Source organism: Acinonyx jubatus, chromosome B1, assembly GCF_027475565.1.
Source record: "Acinonyx jubatus isolate Ajub_Pintada_27869175 chromosome B1, VMU_Ajub_asm_v1.0, whole genome shotgun sequence".
Lineage (NCBI taxonomy): Eukaryota > Metazoa > Chordata > Mammalia > Carnivora > Felidae > Acinonyx > Acinonyx jubatus.
The window spans coordinates 80,187,849-80,204,820 of NC_069382.1; the positions used below are offsets into that span (position 1 = coordinate 80,187,849).

At 38.4% G+C, this 16,972-nt stretch overlaps 1 protein-coding gene and 1 pseudogene across 3 annotated transcripts in view; both read left to right on the forward strand.

Moving 5' to 3' along the window:
• Positions 1 to 16,972, forward strand: part of ANAPC10 (anaphase promoting complex subunit 10) — a 309,570-nt gene that overhangs the window by 132,109 nt on the left and 160,489 nt on the right. The gene's annotated exons all lie outside the window — the stretch shown is intronic.
• On the forward strand, positions 3,176 to 12,138 carry LOC106983656 (NADH dehydrogenase [ubiquinone] iron-sulfur protein 5-like; annotated as a pseudogene).

Below are 16,972 nucleotides of genomic sequence, written 5' to 3' on the forward strand. Positions count from 1 at the left end.
ATTTTTTTTATGGTTTCAGGTCATACACTTCAGTATTTAATCCATTTGAGTTTATTTTTTGTGTGTGCTATAAGAAAGTGGACCGGTTTCACTCCTCTACACATAGCTGTCTTGCTCCTAGCACCATTTATTGAAGAGACTGTCTTTTCCCCATTGTATATTCATCATCCTTTGTTATAGATTAATTGACCATATAATCATGGTTTATCTATGGGCTCTCTGTTCTGTTCTAATGATCTATGTGTCTGTTTTTGTGCTAGTGCCATACTATTTTAATTACTATAGCTTTGTGGTATATCTTGACATCGGGAATTGTGATACCTCCAGCTTTGTTTTTTTTCTCAAGGTTGCTCTGGCTATTTCAGGTCTTTTGTGGTTTCACACAAACTTTAGTATTATTTGTTCTAGTTTTGTAAAAAATATTGCTGGTATTTTTATAGGGATTGCATTGTATCTGTAGATTGCTTTGGGTAATATGGACATTTTAACAATATTAATTCTTCCAATCCAATTCCAGCATGGAATAACTTTACATTTGTTTGTATTGTCTTCAGTTTCTTTCATCAGTGTTTTATAGTTTTCAGTGTACAGGTCTTTCACCTCTTCGGTTAGGTTTATTCCTAAGTATTTTATTCTTTTTGGTGCAATTGTAAATGAGATTGTTTCTTAATTTCTCTTTCAGCTACTTCATTATTGGTGTATAGAAACACTACTGATTTCTGGGTATTGATTTTGTGTCTTAAAACTTTACTGAATTTACTTATTCTTGTAGTTTTTGGTAGAATCTTTAGGGTTTTCTATGTATAGATCATGTCTTCTGCAAATAGTGATAGTTTAACTTTTTCTTCACCAATATGGATGCCTCTAATTTATTTTTCTTCTCTGATTGCTGTGGCTATCAGATTTCTGGCTCTGATTTCCAGTATTATGTTGAATAACAGTGGTGAGAGTGCACATCCTTGCCTTTTTCCTGATTTTAGAGGAAAAGCTCTCAATTTCTCTTCATTGAGTGTTAGCTGTGGGTTTTTCATACGTGGCTTTTATTACGTTGAAGTATGTTCCCTCTAAACCTACTTTTTATCATGAATGGGTGAGTTGAGAGTTTTTGTCATCAATGCATGTTGAATTTTTTCAACTGCTTTTTCTTCATCTCTTGAGATAATCATGTGATTTTTTTATCCTTAATTTTGTTGATGTGGTATATCATGTTGATTGATTTACAAATACTGAACTGCCCTTGCATCCACAGAATAAATCCCACTTGATCATGGTGAACCATCATTTTAATATATTTTTGAATGTAGTTTACTCATATTTTGCTGAGGATTTTTGCATCTGTGTTCATCAGGTATATTGGGCGGTACTTTTCTTTTTTTGTGGTTTCCTTATCTGGCTTTGGTATCAGGGTAATGCTGGGGTTGTAAAATGTTTTTGGAAGCTTTCCTTCCTCTTCTATTTTTTTGAATAGTTTGAGCAGAATAGATATTAATTCTCCTTTAAATGTTTGATAGAATTCACTTGTGTAAGCCATCAGTTTTGGACTTTTGTTGTTTGGTAATTATTAATTACCAATTCAATTTTGTTGCTGATAATTTGTTCAGATTTCATATTGATCTTTAATATTTCATCTGGTCCAAAAAAGACTCTGAAAAGTCAAATATATCCTGCAAATTTTGTAAAACAACTTTTCAAATGGCTTACCTGGAATGACATGTTGACTTATTAAGTTCAGATAATTTTTTAACTTGTTTGTCTTTTAGGGGAAAGGGGTGGTTATGATTGATTTCAGTGGAAGACTTCAAGTTGGATTGATGCAACCAACTTAAGCAAACCCTTTTTTTCTGAATTAGCTCATTATCTTACATGAAGAATGAACAAGTTTTAAAAGTAATGTACTACTGACCAGTATTATTCCCTTTATTCCAATAAAAACATAGTTAAGAATAATGAAGTGATGGGATTGTGTAGGACTTTTTACAATAAGCATGTGTTACTTTTATTGTTTTATTAAAAAATATATTAGAATTAAAATAATGTGGGTTTATGGTGATTTTATTTTCTGATCAGATCACTTATTAGTCCTCCCATAAGACCATGTATCATACATAACAGCACCACTGAATTTCATTTCTATTTAAATTAATAAAGTTTCAGGAATCCTTGACACCAGAATACAATGACTGACAGTCATATCCTAACCTTGTGAAAATGCGGTAATACTCATTTGCACTGTCTTCTCCACAGAGACCATGTCTTATTTATTTTGTATCTCTGGTTCATAGAACAATAATGCACTCAATGAGTATCTTTTGAATGAATCTATTTATCTATCAAATTCTATAATCCTGGTACACATTCTGAGTTCCAAGGGTAGGGCAAAATTCCAATTCTAAATGTATATAAAACAGAGTAGTGTCCTAATTTGGCATTATAGATCCATCATATATAACATGATACAGCTGTTAAAAGAGAGGAGGCTGCAAGGCATAGTAAATAGTAGAGAATGCACCCTTCTCAATGCTGATGACATGGTTTTATTAATACAGACCACGATTTTCCTTTAGAGCTGCTGAACCTATTGCCTACTTACTGTCAGAACAGTTTAACATCAACTGTGCTACAGCGAAAACCATTGTATTTGACAGACATTCTCCAGTATTTAAATGAACAATACTAAGTAACCCCATACAACAGGTCAACTCATTCAGCTATTGGAATGTATATTTTGCTGTTAACTTACGCTGGTGGGTCCATGAGGATACAATTCTACTGAAAAAAAAAAATAGACATTCACCAAAGGCCAGGCTGAACTGCTTTTATGGTCAAAGCAGCCCGTTGGTAGTTTACAGAGTGCCTGGCTCTCTAGGATTCACCCTCCTCCCTGCTTAGAAAAGGGGATCCTAATCCCTCCTGCCAGCCGCCTTTGCCTCCCTCAAGATTACATGAGTCTTTAGATTCTGAGGAAAGCTGCCAGCTGCCTTGACTGGAAAAAAAGATAAGAGAAACCTTGCTGAGGAGAGGGAGGGGCCAAGACTAGGAGGGAGTAGAGTGGAGCTCCTGGAGGGAGCTGAGGGGATGAAACCCAAAGAAGAGATATGCCCGCAAAACAAGTTGGAATAGTGAACAAAGGCTCTTCAGTGCCTGGGCTGAGGTAGAATAACAAGGGGAGAACCCCATGGTGGTGCAGGAGGAAGATGGCGAAGGGGTGAGGTTACTGATTGCCAGGGGAAGGGGACAAAGGGAAGAAGAGCTCAGCTGCCTCATCTGTTCCTCCCTTTGCATCTAAGGTCTACCTTGCAGGGCTGTACCTTTGTTTCTACCAGTTGAGCAACTGACATAAAAGAGAAAGCACAGACACCACTGAGAGCAGTTGTTTTTTTATTTTTAAAAACAATTTTTTTAAATTTTTTTTTCAATGTTTATTTACTTTTGAGACACAGAGAGACAGAGTATGAACGGGGGAGGGTCAGAGAGGGAGACACAGAATCTGAAGCAGACTCCAGGCTCCGAGCTGTCAGCACAGAGCCCGACGCAGGGCTCAAACTCACAAACTGTGAGATCATGACCTGAGCCAAAGTCGGATGCTTAACTGACTGAGCCACCCAGGCGCCCCTTTTTAAAAAAATTTTTAATGTTTATTTATTTCTGAGAGAGAGTGAGAGAGAGAGGGAGAGGGAGAATATGAGTGGGGGAGGGGCAGAGAGAGAGGGAGACACAGAATCTGAAACAGGCTCCAGGCTCCGAGCTGTCAGCACAGAGCCTGACACTGGGCTCAAACTCATGACCATGAGATCATGACCTGAGCCAAAGTTGGATGCTTAACCTACTGAGCCACCCAGGCACCCCAGGAGCAGTTCTAAAGCAACAGAAATACTGTGGGCCCATCAGGGAGATGCTGTTCCTGAAGCAGTTATTGGAAGTGTGAACAAAGCCTGGTGATAGTTAACACCAGCCTTCAAACCTTCTCAGGCCCAAATTGTCTTCCACCATTTATGGCACAAGACCCTAGGGTCTCAAGTGAATACTCATCTGAGGATTTGAGCAGAGTCAGTATTACTTTTTGAGAAAATAATTTGGCCTTGTTTATTAGGAAAACCCTGTGTCCTGATTCTTCACAGAGGTAGAGAATATCTAATAGAAAATGTCAGGCTGCTAAGGAACTTTAAAAAATAAGGTTTTTTTTTTTCTGCCATGTGTGGCATTTTAAAAGGCAGTATGAAATATTGGCATCTCAGATCCCGGTAGAGGATTCAATTATGACATGACAGTCATTTGCTTGCCAAAGCGTGGCCGCAACATCTGTTATGTTAAAGAAAGCTGTTAGGGCAGCTGGGTCAAGTAAATTCTGTAGAAAAAATTTCGTTTCAATGGAAAGCCGGCCTTGTGCATAGCAATCCCTTCCAGATGATAAGATAGATTCTAGCCCAGTGCAATGTCTTTGAGCTATTCTGCCACAGTGGTAGGCAACTGATAGATACGTATATTATGTCTGATCCAGCAGTGATTTTAATTTACTTCCTCCGCCACATGAAAAAAGTAGTTTGGCCCTATTTACAACGTTCCTTTAATCCTTGTGAATTTGTGCTGCTTTGACTTTTCCTTTGAACTGGTTTATAACATCTCTCTGGTTCCCTCATGTCATATGATTAAAAAAAAAAAAAACCTCTATAACCCATGTTCATTCTAATGGCTGTATGGGAGCCATGATTTTACCATTTTCTGAAAATTATTTTTTAACAGCTCTCTTCTCTGCTAGGCTCTCAAAGCACTTTTTCTCTACTAGAGGTAAGAAGAGAAACTAATATTTACATATTTTACCAAATGTTCTTCAAGTGACCCAAGGAATCTTTGAAGTCAGTTCATCAGAGAGAAAATTATTGCAGCCCAGCTCAAGCTCCACCAGGAGGCTGACACTTTTATTGTAAGCCTTGATGTTCTGGTGCTTTTTCAGGTGCCTCTGTTCTTATCATATGAATTCTTGTGAGCTGATTTCGCCCTGCTCTCTGGGGAGATAGCTTCAGGGCTTCTGAGCACCAGTAAGGTGAAGTTTGCCAGTTGCCCCCTCTTTTTGCTTATTCTGGGGCACTGTGACCTGCCCTAAATTGTTTTTGAGGAAGGTAGACTCTATTAATTCATAAAATAATTGCCATGCCCCTCCCTTTTCCTGCTATCAAATAGGCAAAATTCTTAAGTTTGCTCTGATGTTCAAAATGACAAATTTTATCTGAAAATGACGTTTTCAGGATGCAAGGAACTGTTAAGAACTATAAAGAAAACTTATTTCGCAAATTTTGTTCAAGTGTGGAGTGGAGTATTTTGTGTTGGTTTGCACTCAGCTGCAAGGACCAAGCATGACAAAACCTCTGTCTTCAAGGAAGTCATAGGGGGAAAAAAAGCAACAACAACAAACAACTCACACATACAACTGACTATAAAATAGTGGGAGAGATCATCCAGTAGCAGTGGCCAGCAAGGAGACAAGGGCACGACAGAGGGACACCGTGCCCTTCTTTGACGTGCAGAAAAGCTGGGTCTTAACTTAGATCATTGGATGTCAATCCGAAGTGTTGAGCAGCCTCACAAGATTCCAGGTCAATGTCATGCTTTTGAAAAAGAGTAGATAGAATGTATACATGGAATCAGTGGTATCCATGCAGAGAGAGAGTGCAAGATAGAATCTGATGATTTTGTAGAAGGTCTGCTTCAGCAGAAAACGATGAAACGATGAAACGTCTGAGTGGCATCAGGACACAGTAGGATAAGCTAATAAAGGGAGGGGAGTATACACCCTTGCCTCACCACCTGGGCAAGGAGGACCTTAGGCCCTGAGCTGAGCTACTGCTCCTGGTGGCTCCAGGCTCATTTTCATGTTATCTCTTCTCCACTGAAAAGCTCATTTACTGAAAACCTTTTTGTGAAGAGTAAGATTGTTCTATCCTATTAAAAAAATAATAATAACGTGAGATCAGGGCTATACTTAGCAGTATGAATGCAATGGGAGAAACAGGATGGGGCCAAAAAGTGAATATAATTGCTTGGTAAAGAAATTTATCTAGAATTTTAATTGAACAGACTTGAGAGTTGTCCAGTCAGTTTACAGATGAGGAAACCAAGTCCCAAAGATGTTATATGATCACAATTTTTCCAATGATGTAAGGGTAGAGACATAAAAGTGTGTGCTCACACCATGATTGAATAGCACATACATTTTACCTCTGAAGCTACAGCGGCTTTTTTTGGTCAATACAGTGAATTAGGCTGCAAAACGTGTTGCTGTATCTCTAGTCAGTCTACTTGTGAATGTAAAGAAGTCATTTGTAAAGGCTTTTGGCAGGCTAATGTGTTAGGCCTGGGGGAGAATTTCTCAGGTTTTGCTGGATATCCCATTATCTGAGCTGTTATCTAAGCTTCAGTTCTGGGAGGTCTCCTGGGCTAAAGCAGACAATCTAGTAACTGGGGAAGCTGAGATGGGTAGTGGTTGTGGTACTGCTAGCAGGATTTATCTCCTGGATTGGCCAGAATTAAGTGGAGCAAGAGCTACAGCTTTTTTGGCCAGGGTTCAGGGCTGGGCTCCTATCCCAACAGGGAGCTAGGGTGCAAACCAGAAGCTGGGCAGGAGGCCAGTCAGATGAAATGGTAACTGAATTCCTGGGGGTCTCCATTTCCCTCCAGGAACACTGGACAAACGAATTCCGGATTCTGTTCACTCATGGGAAGGAAGCTTCAAATGTATTGATAGACTGAGCCATCCCCAACTCAGAGCTCAGGTGGGGAGCAGTTGGGTAGGGTTGGGACAGTCAGGGATTGACAAGGATGTGCACTATCTTTTATAGATTTGGGGTTTCTAGGGCCACCTGGGTGGCTCAGTTAGTAAAGCATCTGACTTCAGCTCAGGTCATGATCTCACAGTTCGTGAGTTCGAGCCCTGCATCGGGCTCTGTGCTGACAGCTCAGAGCCTGGAGCTGGCTTTGGATTCTGCGTCTCCCTCTCTCTCTGTCCCTCCCCTACTTGCACTCTGTCTCTCTCTCCCTCAAAATAAATAAACATTAAAAACAATTATAGATTTGGGGTTTCTTATAAAAATATTACCTATAATAGTAGGAAATCCAGAAAAAGATAAAGAGGAAAAGTTAGAATTAACCATGAATTCATAAGACAATATTATAGATATTGTTAAACTGATTTTCCACTCAATATATTGTGCACATTTTTGAGATCATTAAGTGTATATTTTTATTAGAAATAACTTATCTTGGGGCACCTGGGGGGTTCAGTTGGGGCACCTGACTTTGGCTCAGGTTATGATCTTGCAGTTTGTGGGATCGAGCCCCATGTCAGGCTCTGTGCTGACAGCTTGGAGCCTGCTTCAGATTCTGTATCTCCCTCTCTCTCTGCCCCTCCCCCACTCGCTCTCTGTCTCTCTCTTTCTCTCTCAGAAATAAACATTAAAAAAAAGAAATAGCTTTTCTTATTATACACATATAATGGATAATTGTCTAAGCTGGCATTAATTACCCCTGTTTGTGTAATTAATCTTAATTCTAATCACAGATTGAATTTAACAGTTGAGAAGGATGTGATAGTCATCTTGTCACTCTCCCTTTACAGATACAGAAACTGAGGTCCAGTTTGATTCACTGATTTGCAAGTTTGAACATTGTAGGTTTTTTTTAATGTTAATTTTTGAGAGAGAGTGTGGGGTAGGGGCAGAGAGGGAAACAGGATTGGAAGTGGGCTCTGTGCTTACAGCTGAGAACCCAATGCAGGGCTCAAATTCACGAATCGTGAGATCATGACCTGAGCCAAAGTTGAACGCTTAACCAACTGAGCCTTCCAGGTGCTTCTGAACACTGTAGGATTAAACAGAGCCAAGGCTAAAATCACTCCAGTGTACTTTCTGTGATATCTTGAATTACTTATTTATTTCACAGGCATGTGGCTTGTCTGCATTGCCAGACTATGAGTTCCTTGAGGAAAGAGCTAGTGTTATGTGGTGCCTTGCTACTTCAAGTGTGTCTTCAGATCAGCAGTAATGGCATCATCTGGAAGCTGGTTAGAAATACAGAATCCCAGACTCCACCCCAGGCCCAATAAATCAGAATCTACATTTAACAAGATGCCTAGGTGATTCATATCCACACTAAAGTTGGAGTAGCGCTGAAGGAATGGTCATTAAATATTTGTCGTTGTTATGGTGTTTGGTCCCCATCTTCACCTCCCATGGGGCAAATTCATGTGTTGAAACCTAATTTTCACTGTGATGATGTTCAGAGGAGGGTCTTTGAGAGGTTATTAGGTCATGAGGGCTGAACCCTTTGTCCGTGAACCAGGAAGTGGGTTCTCACCAGACACCAAATCTGCCAGGGCCTCTATCCTAGACTTCCCAGCCTCCAGATGTGAGAGAAATAAATTGCTGTTGTTTATAAGCTACCCAGTCTCTGGTATTTTGTTATAGCAGCCTAAATGGACTAAGACAGTGGTGTTAATTGTTTTGCTCATAGCAATGGAAACTGATTTCAAGTGCTTGAAAGCAAAAAGGAGAGGGATGGCATTTGTTGGAAGAGACTGATGTGTTATGGAGAATTGAAAAACAGACCTTGGGGATTAAGCTTCAGAGACCTTAGAGATAGGATTTGGTTGACTTTTTCTACGGGGCTTTAGCATAAATGTGACTCCTGGTAGCAAAGTCTTTCCATTCCGAGTTGTAAATGCCAGAGAGACAGAGAGAGACAGAGAGAGACAGAGAGAGAAAGAGAATACCTTCCCTTGAACCAGGTTTATATTCTCTTCATCGGTGCCCAAGATGCAAGGTCATGAAGCAGCATGGCCATTGGACCCCACCCCTGCAGCCATAAGCCATTCCTGGAGACGGAGGGTCGTTGCAAGATAGGCACCATTATAAAAGTTGCTGGCTGTAATTTTAAAACTAAAGTGGTCACGTTTTCTGCTAATAATTGAGCATAGAAGTATGAGAAGAACCTATTTTTAGTCTTTTCCCTTCTGCAGCCCCTGTTTCTCTGATTTTCTTTGTTGCTATTTTTCCATCAAAGAGATCATACATTCTAATGATTTCAGCAATTAACATTTTGCTAGTGACACCCAAATGTACTTCCAGCTTGAATCTCTTTTCTGAGTTCCAGCCTCATATCTCCAAATGTTCTGTCACTACTTAAAGTTCAACATGGCCAAAATTGGGTTCATCATATGTCCCTCCCAATCTCTTTATTTCTATCAAGATGCTACTGTTTTCCATGATAACTAGCATCTGTGGCTCCTTCCTTGTTTTTCAGATTTCAAATCCTGAACTTTAAAATGTAGATTTGTTTAATATCTTCCTTCTATCCTGACTGCTAACCAGAGTTCAAATCTTCATCCACTCTGATTTAGATCATAGTCTGTTACCTGGCCATGCCCCTCCTTCTTTCAAATCTTTCTTTCTTACCATTGCCATGTAGAATTTTCTTAGATTCCACTTGCATCATACTACTGCCCACCTCAAAAAATACTGAATCCTAATTCAGGGTATTTTATTTTATTTTTCAGGATATTTTATATATAGACATAAAATAAAAATATGTAGATATAAAATAAAAATATATAGATATAAAAGATCTAATTTGGTCTAACCGTTCAGGATCCAATCCAAAAATATAAAATAGATATATAAAATATAAAATATAAAATATAAATATATAGATATAAAATATAAAATAGATTTTATATATAGATATAAAAAATATATATATCTTGTGGTTGTCACCATAACATTGGTAACTCGGAGATCCCCACTGTTAATGATCTACTTAAAAATTATTTGAAAAGAAATTTTTCTAGAAATATTCTATGAGATAGATAGCCAACTCTATTAGACATGAATAGCATTAGACATTCTTTATGTTGACATAAAGAATAATGCGTTAGCATAATCATCGACCTGTTAGAGGAAAAACTATTTCTTCTACTCACACCAGCATTTCTGACACCCAGCCTGTGGGTTTTGTACACCAAGAAATTCTCCAACTCTCTGGACACCAACTGGATGTCCTATAATTCAGTTAGGACATTAACTACCTGGAGCTAGTGTAAACTCCACACGTTAAGGGCGCTGGCCCATAAGACTGCACCCCACTTGGGATGCCAATTGCACCTCTAGGCTGTCACCTGTGCTTCTGACTGAATGGCTATGCATCAGAGGTTCCCATGATCCCTTCCCCAGGTTTGATAATTTACCAGAATGGCTCAATAGAACTCAGGAAAAGTGCTTAATTTATTAGATTACTGATTTACTATAAAAGGATACAACTCAAGAGCAGCCAGTTGGAAAAGATGCATAAGACAAGGCGTGCAGTGCCTCCATGTCCTCTGGGCAGGCCACCCTCCCAGCCCACCTAGATATAGACATGTTCAGGAACCTGGAAGCTCTTGAAACCCTATAGTTAGGGTTTTTAGTGTAGGTTTTATTAAGTAGGCACCATTGATTAAATCATTAGCCATTAGTGCTTAACTCCAGCTCCTCCTTCTCCCCTCCCCAGAGATCTGGCTGAAAGTTCCAACCCTCTAATCACCTGGTTGGTTTCCCTGGCAACCAGCCCCCAACCTAAGCTATTCAAGAGCCCCAGCCACCAGTTATTTTGTTAGCATACGAAAAGACACATCATTTTGGAGATTCCAAGGGATTTAGGAGCTGTAAACCAGAAAACAGGGACAAAGACCAAAATATATATTTCTTTTAATATCTCCGTGTCACACCTATTTGTTTTTTTTAACTTTTTATTTTGAAATACTTTCAGAGTTTCAAAAAAAGTTACAAAAATAGAGAGTTTCCATATGCTCTTTATTCAGGTTCCCCAAATATTAATATGTTCTAACCGTGGTATAATAATCAAAACCAGCAAGTTAACATTGAAACAATATTAACTAATGTACAGACTTCATTCACATTTTGCCATTTATCCCACTAAAGTTCTTTTTATGGCCCAGGATCCAATCCAAGATTCTGCACTGCATTTAATTGGCATGTCACTTTAGTTTCCTCTAATCTAGGACAGTTCTGCAGGTTTCATTTGTTGCTCGTGACTTTGACACTTTTGAAAAGTTCTGGCCAGTTATTTTTGTGGAATGTCTTTTGATTTAGATTTGTCTGATACTTCCTCATGTTGAAACATGCATGTTGAATTATGCCTCCGTGCAAGAATACCACCAAAGTGATGTAATATCCTTTTCAGGCCTATCAGGAGATACATGACATTGGTTTGTCTCACTGGAGGTGATAATTTTGATCACTTGGTTAAGAAGGTGTCTGCAAGATTTCTGCATATACAATTACTATTTCGCCTTTATGATTAATAAGTATTTTGTGGGAAGATATGTTAAGACCATGTAATATCCTGTTTTTTACCATCCTTTTGCTTACTAATTTTTTAATTCATCAATTATCCTAGCCTACAATAATTACTAAGTCAGGTATTGCCAAATGGTAATTTTCTTATTTCCATCATTCAGTCTACATTTATTAGTTGGAATTCTGCTGTAATAAAGAGCTGTCTCTTTTTCCACATGTACTTATTTATTCAATTATTTTTGAATTTATTCAAATATTTATTCAATTCACAAGTCAGTATGGACTTGTGAATGTTTATTCTATGAGTTATAATCTATTATATTACTACTTATTTTCTTGTTCAAATTGTCCATATTTAGCTATTAGATTCCGTTCAGAAGTTGGCTCTGTGACCTTTCAACATGCCTACATCATTTTGTTGTTGCTGTTGTTGTTGTTGTTGCTTACTTTTCGGCCAGAAAGTTCCAGCTCATCTTGTATTTCTCCTGCCCTAGTCCTGGAATCAGCCATTTCTCTCCACATCCCTGGTTATTTCTATTGCCATGAGGAGAATGACATTTGGAAACCAAGATCTGGGTTCCTGGTGTGTTCATTCCTACTGTAGTGTCATTGCTTCTAGGCCTCTCAGTGGACAGAGCTGGGAAGTGTATGCATATATATACATGTACATATTTATGTATGCATATACATATGCATATATGTCTACTTCTATAACATTAACTTTTAATGTGCTTTCTGTGGGGTCATAGATAGGTGACTTGTAGCTATCTTTTAAAATTTTTTTTTCAATGTTTTATTTATTCTTGAGAGAGAGAAAGAGAGGGAGAGCATGAGCGAGGGAGGCACAGAGTGAGAGAGGGACACAGAATCTGAAGCAGACTCCAGACTCTGAGCTGTCAGCACAGAGCCCGAGGTGGGGCTCAATGAGGAGCCGTGAGTTCATGACCCAAGCCGAAGTCGGATGCTTAACCAACTGATCCACCCAGGCACCTGACTTGTAGCTATCTTTGTGGATATCATTTACTGGTTCACTTTGTATTTAAAAAGAAAATATGAAATAATAGTTAGAACTGGTTTAGCTGCATAAAATAAACAATGTTTGAAATATTTCCAAACAGTATTTGAAACAAGATAAAGGTCGATTTTTCCATTTTTCTATTTTATAAAAGAAGTTTGGAAGTAGACAGGGTGGAATGGAAGTGTCACAGTCATTAAGGACCTAGACATCATCCATGTTTGTGTTCTACCAATCCTGACGTGTGGCTTCTGTTTTCAAAGTCATGTCACAACTTCAGATAATGGTCCAATATGTCTGTTAGAGTTCCAGCCATCACGTCCACATTTCAGGCTGGAAAAAAGTAGAAAGGAATAAGGGCAAAAGGAGTCTCTGTCCCAAGTGACTCAACCCTTTCTAGAAGTCACCTGACAACTCTGCAGACATTTCACTGGCTACCCCATCAACATATAAGGCCAAGAAGTGATAACTTTTAATTGGGACATTGTGGCTAGAATGAAAAGTTTCATGACCATGCATTGCTGGGCCCACATTTGAGGTGGTCCCTGTCAGCTGAAGTGGCCTTCTTTGGATATAATGTAACTTTCCCATAGAGTAGAAATTAGTCACCAATTGTTTCCATGGTTTCCATTGTTTCAATGGTTGTTTCCATCCCATTCCTCCCATTGAAGACTTAATGGCCTGGTGTGGGACTAGACCTATAGCAATTGACTGTAATATGATATATTAAGTGCTATTATAGAAATAAGTACAAGGTGCTATGAAGGAATGAATAAGTAGCTATAGAAGTCTGGTAAGTCTTTACAGGAGTGACGTTTGAGCATGTTTCAAAGGAAAGGGCAAAGAATGAACATAGGTCATTTTAGACAGACGTGGAAACAAGAGAAAGATTTTATATTCATTAAATACAGGGTCTTTAAGTGTGATTGAGAAAGAGGCCTGGATTGGAGATAAATTGTGGAGAATAGGTGATGCAACAAATATTTATTAATTCAACAAATATATATGGCAGACACTGTACTGGGCAATGGGGATACAGTGGTGAATCAGAAAGACATAGTTGTTACCTTCTGGAGTTCATAATGTAGCAGGGAGGACAGAAATTGAGCACATGGTGAAATGTGGGCATATAGTAGGGATAATAGAATAATACCTATTCAATATCTAAATAATAGAATGACATCTACTCTGAGAGGGAGGGAGCAGGTATGCAAAGATGGTAGTAACATTTAAGCTGAGCCCTGAAAAATATATAGGGACTGGAAAGAGGAGGTTGGAAGAGATGGGGAAGAGGCTAGGAGAAAATTCTGTTATAGTGCTGGACATCTGGATATCCACATGGAAAAGAATCAAGTTGGACCTTTATCTCACATCATACATTAAAAACTAACCCCAAATGGATCAATGCCCATATGAATATAGGAGCTAAAACCATAAAACTCTTAGAAATAAATGTAGGAGCAAATATTCATGACCATGAATTTGGCAATTAATTCTTAGATATGACACCAAAAGCATAAACAATAAAAAAAAAATAAATTAGATTTCATTAAGTTCAAAAGCTTTTGTGCATCAAAGCACAATATCAAGAAAGTGAAAAGAGAGCTACACAATGGAGAAAATACTTGCAAACATGTATCTGACAAGGGTTTAGCATCCAGTATATAACCTAGTCTTACAAATTAATAAGACAAACACCCCAGTTAAAAAATGGGCAAACGACTTGAACAGACATTTCTCCAAAGCAGATATACAAACAAGCAATACGCTTTATATGTTCTCTCTCTCTCCGTGTATATGTATTATACTCAAAACCATTAGTCATTGAGAAATGTAAATCAAAACCACATGAGATACATCTCATACCTACTAGGATGCTTATATCTAAATATCAGATAATAACAAGTGGTGAGGATGTGGAGAAATTTGAACCTTCATACATTGCTGATGGAATGTAAAATGGTTCAGCTGCTATGGAAAACAGTTTAGTGGTTCTTCAAAAAGTTTAGTTAAGCTACAGAGTTACCATATGACTCACAATTTCATGCTTAGATATTTACTCCAAAAGAACTGAAAACAGGTATTCAAAGAAATACATGTACCAGCATGTTTTTAACAGCACTGTTCACAATAACCAAAAGATGGAGACAGCCGAAAGGTCCATCAGCAGATGAAAGGGTAAACAAACAGTGGTGTATATGCACAATGGAATATTATTAGCCATAAAAAGTGATGAGGAATGGATACATTCCACAACATGAATAAATCCCCCAAATGTTATGCTAAAATGAGAGAAGCCAGACATAAAGAACTACATATTATATGGTTACATTTATATGAAGTATCTAGAATATGCAAGTCCATGGGGACAAAAAGCAGTTTATGGGTGCCAGAAGATAAGGAGAGGTGGGAATGGGGAGAAACTGCTTAACGACTAAAAGGTTTTACTCTGTAGTGATGGAAATGTTCTGCAACAATATAGAAGTAGAGGTTGAACAATATTGTGAATTTACTAAATTCCACTGAATTGTTTGCTTTAAAATGATTAAATTTCTTTTATGTGAATTTCACTTCAATAAAGTACAAATTCTGTTATCAGTGGTCTATAAAGTCCAGGGCAATGGAAACAGTATGTGGGAAGGCAGAAAGGCCCAAAAGGAATTTGAAGAATTGAAATAAGATAATTGTAGTCAAACATAGTAAACTAAATTGAATCACGAAAATATAGGATGGAGAAGTAGGCAGAAGCCAGCATTAAGGTGATAATAGTAAGAGATGTGTTGATGGGAAGTAAGAGGATGAATGTCATAATGTAATTCATGTTTGTTTGCTTTTAAAAATCACTCTGGGGGTGCCTGGATGGCTCAGTCAGTTAAGCATCTGACTCTTGATTTCAGTTCAGGTCATGATCTCACAGTTCATGAAATTGAGCACCATGTCAGGCTCTGCACTGAGCTTGGAACCTACTTGGGATTCTCTCTCTCCCTCTCCCTCTCCCTCTCCCTCTCCCTCTCCCTCTCCCTCTCCCTCTCCCTCCGTCCCCTACTCCCCACTCTCTCTCTCTCTCACACACAATAAATAAACTTTAAAAAAGAGATCACTCTGTTTGCTGTGTAGGAAATGGATTTTAGGGGGTCATGGAGCATTCAAGGAGTCTGATTGGAAGGCTATTTTAGAGATCTAAGCAATAGACAATGGTGGTTAGGTCTAGGAGGGAGGCAATGGGAAATAAAAGGACTTGAAGAGATTAAGAGCTTGATGTTTGATTAAATGTAGAGGTAGGATTGCCACATAAAATATAACATGCTCAGTTAAATTTCAGTATTTGGGAAATATTAACACTGAAAAATTATTCATTGTTTACTTGAAATTAAGATTCAATTGAAGGCCCTGTATTTTTAATTTCTAAATCAGGTAACCCTACATGAAAGGTGAAGGACATCTAGGTTTCTGGCACCAGCATCTGGCAGGTGATATCTCTCTTTTCAGAATTGGGAACATGGGGGAAGGAATCTGTTTTTCTTGGAGGACGGCACGTCACACATTCAATTTGTATTGTAACCATATAGATTGATAGAATCACTCAAGGAATGTTTGCAGAATGCAAAGAGAAGAAGGTACAGGAGGATATAGGATTATCTATAATTAAAAGATGTTCAGAGAAAAAGAAGCCAGTGTAGGAGACTGAGAAGGTTTTCTAAGACTGGAGGATGGAAACCATGATGGTGGTGGTGTGGAAGCCCAAGTCAGAGAGAGTTTTATGGAGGAAGTACTCTATAAGGTAGAAGTTACAGAGAAGTCAAATCAAATGAAGACTAAAAAAAGACCAGCAATGTTGGCAGTTAGGAGATTTGGGGAGACTGAAACAAGAATTCCTTTGGTGCACCTGGGTGGCTCAGTAAGTTGAGCTTCCAACTTTGGCCCAGGTCATGATCTCATGGCTCACAAGTTTGAGCCCCATGTTAGGCTCTGTGCTGATGGCTCAGAGCCTAGAGCCTGCTTCCAGTTCTGTGTCTCCCACTCTCTCTACCCCTCTCCAGCTAGCACTCTGTCTCTCTTTCAAAAATAAGTAAAAAAAAAACATTTTAAAAAATTAAAAAACAAAACAAGAACTCTTTTAGTGTGATGTTGTAGGGGGAGGGTTGTGCAGATCTAAATTTCATGGGTTATGGAATGACTAGGTAAGGAAATAGAAGGAACTACACATTTGGTAATTAAGGGAATGGTGCTAGAATAGCTAGTCAGTCATGGCAGTAAAGAACATCAATTCTAAATGCTATATGTTGTCCTCATCTGTTAATTTTTTTCTGAAGGGCACTGAAGCAAAAAAATTAAGATTCCATCTTTAAGACCATAGACAAATACAAAATGAAGGAGTGTGGATTTTCAAGATATTTCCTTTTGTTTTGCAGAGGAAGACCAAAACTCCTTATATCTGACTCAACTATGATATAACTAGTAGCACTATAGCTAGAATCTAGACAAACACAAAATGAGTTTTCTTTTTCCTTTCTTTTCAAGATTTATTTGCTTTTCAGTTCCAGTGATCTAATATAGTTGTTCTCTTGAATATCTGATTAACTGTACTTATCACTTTATAATATGTAGGGCAGGT